Source organism: Lathyrus oleraceus, chromosome 5, assembly GCF_024323335.1.
Source record: "Lathyrus oleraceus cultivar Zhongwan6 chromosome 5, CAAS_Psat_ZW6_1.0, whole genome shotgun sequence".
Taxonomy (NCBI): domain Eukaryota; kingdom Viridiplantae; phylum Streptophyta; class Magnoliopsida; order Fabales; family Fabaceae; genus Lathyrus; species Lathyrus oleraceus.
Genome location: NC_066583.1, coordinates 174,926,006 through 174,932,723, shown reverse-complemented (window position 1 = coordinate 174,932,723; position 6,718 = coordinate 174,926,006). Strand labels below are relative to the sequence as shown.

Sequence of the window (6,718 nt, the reverse complement as noted above, 5' to 3'; positions counted from 1 at the left end):
TCGCTTATTGAACTTCTTGAAGACGAGCAGTGAAGAGACAGAGAGATCCAGAGGGTCTATCTTCCTCTTGTATGCCTCAGCCTTTCGGTGCTTGGAAGAAGATTGTTGATCAGCTTGTCCTTGAAAAAGCTCAGATGAGGACATCTTTTGAGTCTAAGATACGACACATCCAAGGAAGTACGTGCCCGGAGCCAGATCATCTGATACCGTTACTATGGGATCCTTAGGATGATTAGTTTCCTTTTCTCTTGTATTTTGTACTTTGGTTTCTGAAATTGTACTCAGTGTAATCCTTCCAAATTTCATGAATAAAAAGAGATTTTATGGTCAATCAAATTGTTACTATTTAATATTTGCAAATAGAATTTCATATGTTCCTTGAAATTAAACAAACAAAAACATTGCATTTCATGCATCATTTGCATAGCAGGTTTTCTTCCGCCAGATGTCTTATCAGTTATTCTTTTGTGCTTCAGCCAAGCTGACTCACCGATATAACACTCGCGCTAATCAACCGAAGATAATGAAGCATTTAGAGCAAGAGAACAAAGAGCTGAAGGTTGAAGTTTCCAGGTTAAGAACATTGATGGAATTCGTCATTGTTGCACATAACCAGACATCACCAACTCCTGCAACTCCTCCTCAGAGGATTGTCATTTATGAGGTTGCTACCCCGACTGTTCCTATTGCTACCATCCAATCCAATCCTTCTATGCCTGCTGGATTCCCTTGGGGAATGCCATCAAACTGTATGCCTGAAGGGTATGCACCCACTTTTGTCTCTCTACTGGCATCTAGCCTGGTCATGTCAGTGCCACCTCCAGTTGTTCATACTCTGCCTCGTGTTGAGGATACTATTTACCATTCTGAGCCATCTGAGGGCTCAAGCGTGTATGAGAAGATGGACGAAATAAAGGATCAATTCCTCGAGCTGCATAAAGAGTTGAAGACTCTGAGAGGAAAAGACTTGTTTGGGAAGAGTGCTATTGAGCTTTGCCTAGTCCCCAATGTTAAAATCCCGATAAAGTTCAAGGTCCATGACTTTGAAAAGTATAAAGGAAACAATTGTCCACTAAGTCACCTTGTGATGTACGCCAGAAAGATGTCTACTCAAACTGATAATGATCAGTTGCTGATTCACTACTTCCAAGACAGTTTAACTGGTGCTCCTTTGAGATGGTATATGGGGTTGGACAGTGCAAGTGTCCATACTTTCAACGACTTAGGTGAGGCATTTGTTAAGTAATACAAATACAATATTGATATGGCGCCTGATAGAGACCAACTAAGGTCTATGTCTCAGAAAGATAAAGAGACATTCAAAGAGTATGCTCAGAGGTGGAGAGAGCTTGCTGCCCAGATAAGTCCACCATTGGAAGAGAAGGAAATGACGAAGATCTTCTTGAAAATGATGAGTTCGTTTTATTACGAACGTATGATTGCCAGTGCCCCCAATGACTTTACCGAAATGGTAAATATGGGGATGAGGTTAGAAGAAGGACGTCTATCTAAAGAAGAAGCATCGTCTAGCAAGAAGTATGGGGGTGGTTTCTCCAAGAGGAAGGAGGGAGAAACTAATTCAGTAACTGTGGGGAGGCAGAGGAGGCCTCATGTCAGAAAGAGTTCTCAACCTCGTCAACATCAACATCAAGTTTCTTCAATGATTCCAATTTTTTCCAACAATTCCAACAATCAATCTATTCCGATTCAGCAACAACAACGTCAACAACAACCGCAACAAAGAACCAACAACAACAACAACAACAATAATCAACAACAAAGCTTTGAGAGGAAGAAGGTATCCTTTGACCATATTCCTATTACATATGCAAAATTATATCCATCCTTGGTTCTCAAGAACCTCATTCAACCCAGAAATCCTCCACAAATTCCTGAGCCACTTCCATGGTGGTTCAAACCTGAACTTCGTTGTGCTTTTCACCAGGGAGCCCCTGGCCACGACATAGAGAACTATTATCTGTTGAAGTATGAAGTACAAAAGATTTTGAAAAGTGGGAGGGTGTCCTTTGAGGACAGAGCACCTAATGTGAAAGCTAATACATTGCCTGCTCATGGTAATGCTATTGTCAATATGGTGGACGGTTGTCCAGGGATTTTCCGAGTATTCAATGTAAGACGTATCCATAGGTCGTTGGTAGAAATGCATATGACCTTTTGTTCGATCAGTGACCGTGAACACGACCATGATGGTTGTGCAATCTGTAGTGTGAACCCCCGTGGGTGCATGGTTGTCAAGAGATATATCCAGAAGTTGATGGATGGGAATGTAATCCAGATTCAACAGTCAAAGGATATATATGATGTGAATGTAATCATGTCAGTGTTCAAGACCCCTGAGCGGGTAGTTACTCAGTTTGATAGGAGCAACAACAACAATGTTAATAAATCAGTATCGTCGTTGGTTATACGGTTAGCAGGCCCTATCCCATTTCCATCCGATAAAGCTATGCTATATCAATACAATGCCATAATGGTAAAAAATGGTCAAGAGGTTCCTTTACCAGTTGTAGAATCCGTGGTAAATATTATTGATATAGCAAAGGTGACCCGTAGCGGTCGTATGTTTGGTCCGGTTTTCCCGAAGGAGGTAGAAGATGCTGCAACTAGTAAGAAGGCAGAGATTCCAGTAGCGAGTCCGGTTAGCACTTCAGTGTTTCAGTTTGGTGAATCCAGCAAATTGAAGGCTAATGATGATGATGATGAAGTGTTGAAATTGATAAAGAGAAGTGAGTTTAATATGGTGGAGCAGCTGCTCCAAACCCCGTCAAAGATCTCTGTGATGTCATTATTGATGAACTCTGAGGCACATAGGTAGGCGTTGCAGAAAGTGCTAGAGCAGACTTATGTCGAACATGATGTGATTGTGGATCAGTTTGACCACATTGTTGCCAGTATTACTTCTTGCAATAATCTGAGCTTTTGTGATGAAGAGCTTTCTGAGGAAGGTAGAAATCACAATTTGACGCTACATATTTCTATGAACTTCAAGGAGGATGCTATGTCCAATGTGTTGGTTGACACTGGGTCATCTTTGAATGTGCTTCCAAAGTCAACATTGTCAAGGCTCTCTTATCAAGGCGCCCCAATGAGATACAGTGGCATGATTGTTAAGGCGTTTGATGGTTCTCGTAAAACCGTCATTGGTGAAGTGGACCTTCCAATTAAGATAGGTTCGAGTATTATCTAGATAACCTTTCAGGTAATGGATATCCATCCGGCCTACAGTTGTCTATTGGAAAGGCCATGGATTCATGAGGCAGGAGCAGTGATGTCTACTCTGCACCAGAAATTGAAATTTATGAAGAACGACAAGCTTGTCATTGTTGGTGGAGAGAAAGCACTTTTGGTGAGCCATCTGTCATCTTTTACATATGTTAAAGTCGGGGAGGAGGTTGGAACGTTATTCCAAGCCTTGTCTATTGTTGAAGAGAAGAAAACTGGGGCACCCATGTGTCATACCCGAAAATTATCCATACCTTTCACAAGTTCATCTAGGTCACTAACCCTAAGCATTTGCATTCATCTCATCTACATATTCATAATATCATAGTACATTCCACTTGCATTTGAAAAAACATAAAAATCAGGGGTTCAAGGGTATTCATCAGGAAGCGTAGTGGAAACCCTAATTCAAAGAGGTTGCATCTGATTCGTTTGGTTCATTGAATGATTCAGTTGTTTGGTTAAGATTCATGGTTCTGATTCATTGGCTAAGACTCATTCAAGATGTTACAAGTGTTGCAATCATTTGCTTGATTTTTCTTGGATGGATTTCAAGTCTGGGAACTTGGCATATTTTGTCTGGTATGAAGGCATTGTGTTGTTCAGTCAAGTATATTTTCATTCATTCTATCGAGTCATTATTCAAGTCCATTCCATACAAGTCATTACATATCATTTCATCCAAAAATACACATCTTTACTTAAGTTGACTTTTGGCCAACTATTGACTTTTTGGTCAACCAGTTGACCGAAGTCAACCACCTAACCAAAGTCCATTTTAAAACTTGATTCATTTCCATATTTCTAAACCACTTTAAACCCAAGTCATCTTCATTTTTTGTTCATGTCTTCATTTTAAACCATTTTGTTCATGTTCATTTAAAACCCTTTTTAAACCATTTCAAAAACACATTACATCCATATCCAATTTCAAGTTCATTTACCCATTTACCAATCCAATTCCATTTTAAATCCATTATCCAAATTAATATCCATCAAAGACCATAGTCCATTACCAAATTCATTTATCCAATTATCCATTCCATTTTTACATTCTATCCCTTCATAAATCATAATCCAATCTATTCATTCACAAGCCCATTTATCCAGCATTCATTTTGAAAAACAAAAAACAGAGTATGCATTAATCCAAACACCACTTTTAGTCATTTTCATGTTTTTTTAAGTCTATTTCAATCCTATCACAAATGCATTCAATGCATTCAATCATGTTCCAATACAAGTTCAAACTCAATTTCCAATCAACCATTTCATTCATTGACAATAATGACCATTACAAACATATGAACCATTAGTTACGAAACTACACTTTCATTAATTACATAAGCCAATTTCCAAATTCACTAGTATTCAATTCCAATTTAAATATTACAAAAATACCTAAAGTTTCTAAGCATAGCCACCAAAGGCTAACTCCAACAGTTGTCAACTTGAAGCCCCTCTTCGCAAGCATATCGCAAACATTGCAGGCATCAAGAATTTGGTTTTGCCTGTTCCAACTTTCAATGCCATTAATGGTAGATCACAATCAAAAAACCTGCATAAAACCACTTCAAAACTATACAACAACTAACTTCCAGGATAACAGAACCCTCAAATGAAAATTTGCCCAACCTGCTAATAGAAAGGGACTTCCCTTCGAAGAATCCTCAACAACCTGCATAAAAGCATATAACAGAAGTCAGTTAGAAAAATTCCAAGAGAATCAAAACATAACTCTAACCAGCCTATAACAGAAAATACAACTAACTCCACTATTTTTTCATCAACTTTGATACTTCTAAGAACCATTCAACATATCCAATTTACCATTTTTGATAACATATTCCTAACTGCACAACAGAATTCTAGTAAAAAACCTCCAAACTCAAAACAAAATAGGGGGAACTACTAAAAACTAACCCTCCAAACAGAACTCCCACACACTTCTTCATCTTTCTCGAATTCCATAACTCCTACGCAACCCTTCAATAACCATCTTCTTCATCCTCATTTTCAACTCCACTCCATCATCTTCACCATCATTCAACAAACTTTCCCTCACCTTGACTCTCAAAATCCCCCATAACCTCTTCTTCAACCATCCTCCATAACTGCTCCTCATAACCTTCATCCAATAATCTTCAATTCTCAAAAACTCACGAACATTTAATCACTTCCCTCAACTCACAAATCCCTTCAATCACCACAACAATAGGAAATAACAGAAGCATGCAGAAGAGGAGGGTAATGATAGAGCGAAGAAGAAGAAGAGTGGAAGTAAAGCTTACCTCTGATTTCAGATTCGTCGTCGTCGTCACATTCAACCGTCTCCGGTGGGTAGGTGCTCGTTTCTCCTTGACTCGTCTTGAGTTACTTACCAACACGTAGGGTGAGATAAGTGGAGTCAAAGCCCTAACCATTGGGAGTTTGATTTCCCCTTAAAGCGGTTTAATTTAATTTCAAGAAGTTAGGGTTCTGGATTCTTTTTGCATCGACTTAGCCATGAGAGTAGAAATTGGCCTTAGTTAGAAGGAGATATGGATTAAGCATGGAAAGACAACGATGGTAGTGGTGGACTTTTTTGGTTTGTGAAATTATGGTATCAGATATGAGATGTCGAAGGTAATGTCACGACACTAATATCTGAACAATATAAACAGGATAAAAGACAAGTACAAGTGACACAGGCAATTGTTAACCCAGTTCGGTGCAAACTCACCTACGTTTGGGGGCTACCAAGCCAGGAAGGAAATCCACTAAACAGAATTAGTTCAAAGACTCTCAGTAAACAACTTCAAGTTACAGTATTTTCACCTAATCTCTACCCGTGTGACTTCTATCTAAGAACTCTTAGATAAGAGATCCTACTCACTCCCCCTCAATCACAGCAGTGATATAAAAACAAATATTACAAAGAAAGAAGACACTCTTCAAGAACACATACTTGATCTTGCTTAAAAGCTTCAACCAAGTAAACACACATTCATGCTTCAAAGCTTATAGTGGACAAATTACAACACAAAAGTCAGTCCAATTCAATCATCAATAGGATGAATGAATGGCTCACAATACACAAGTCACACAAGACTAAAACCCGTATTCTCTCTCACTATTTCGTTCGTTTTCTTGTGTGTCTAAAACCAGGTTTTCCATGCCTTTTAAATAGAAGCTTTTGAATGGGCTTGGACATCATAAAACCCTAAAACTATTTTCCTTCCGTATCTTCTTATTCACGACAACTGATCATATCTTTTTGGAAAATAAATCAATCTGATTTTATTTCAGAATAGCGCATTCAATCTCCATATCAATCACACACAGATTTGCATGAAAAGTGAAATCATAAAATACATAACATTTAAACTGAATGTTCTGTATACACATGTCTTAACATCGGGTCTGACATCTCAGCTAAATCCTGCACTACCATATTTAAACACCCTGCAGGAAACTGATATTTCATGTCAAGACA

General features: G+C 38.6%; 1 long non-coding RNA gene across 1 annotated transcript; it reads right to left on the bottom strand.

Annotated features, from left to right (window-relative positions):
• Positions 1–4,494: 4,494 nt before the first annotated feature.
• LOC127081405 (uncharacterized) lies at positions 4,495–5,982 on the bottom strand. Its single transcript, XR_007788091.1, has 2 exons — positions 5,535–5,982; positions 4,495–4,921 (listed from the first exon to the last, which is right to left on the bottom strand). It is a non-coding gene; the product is annotated as an uncharacterized LOC127081405 (long non-coding RNA).
• Positions 5,983–6,718: the final 736 nt, after the last annotated feature.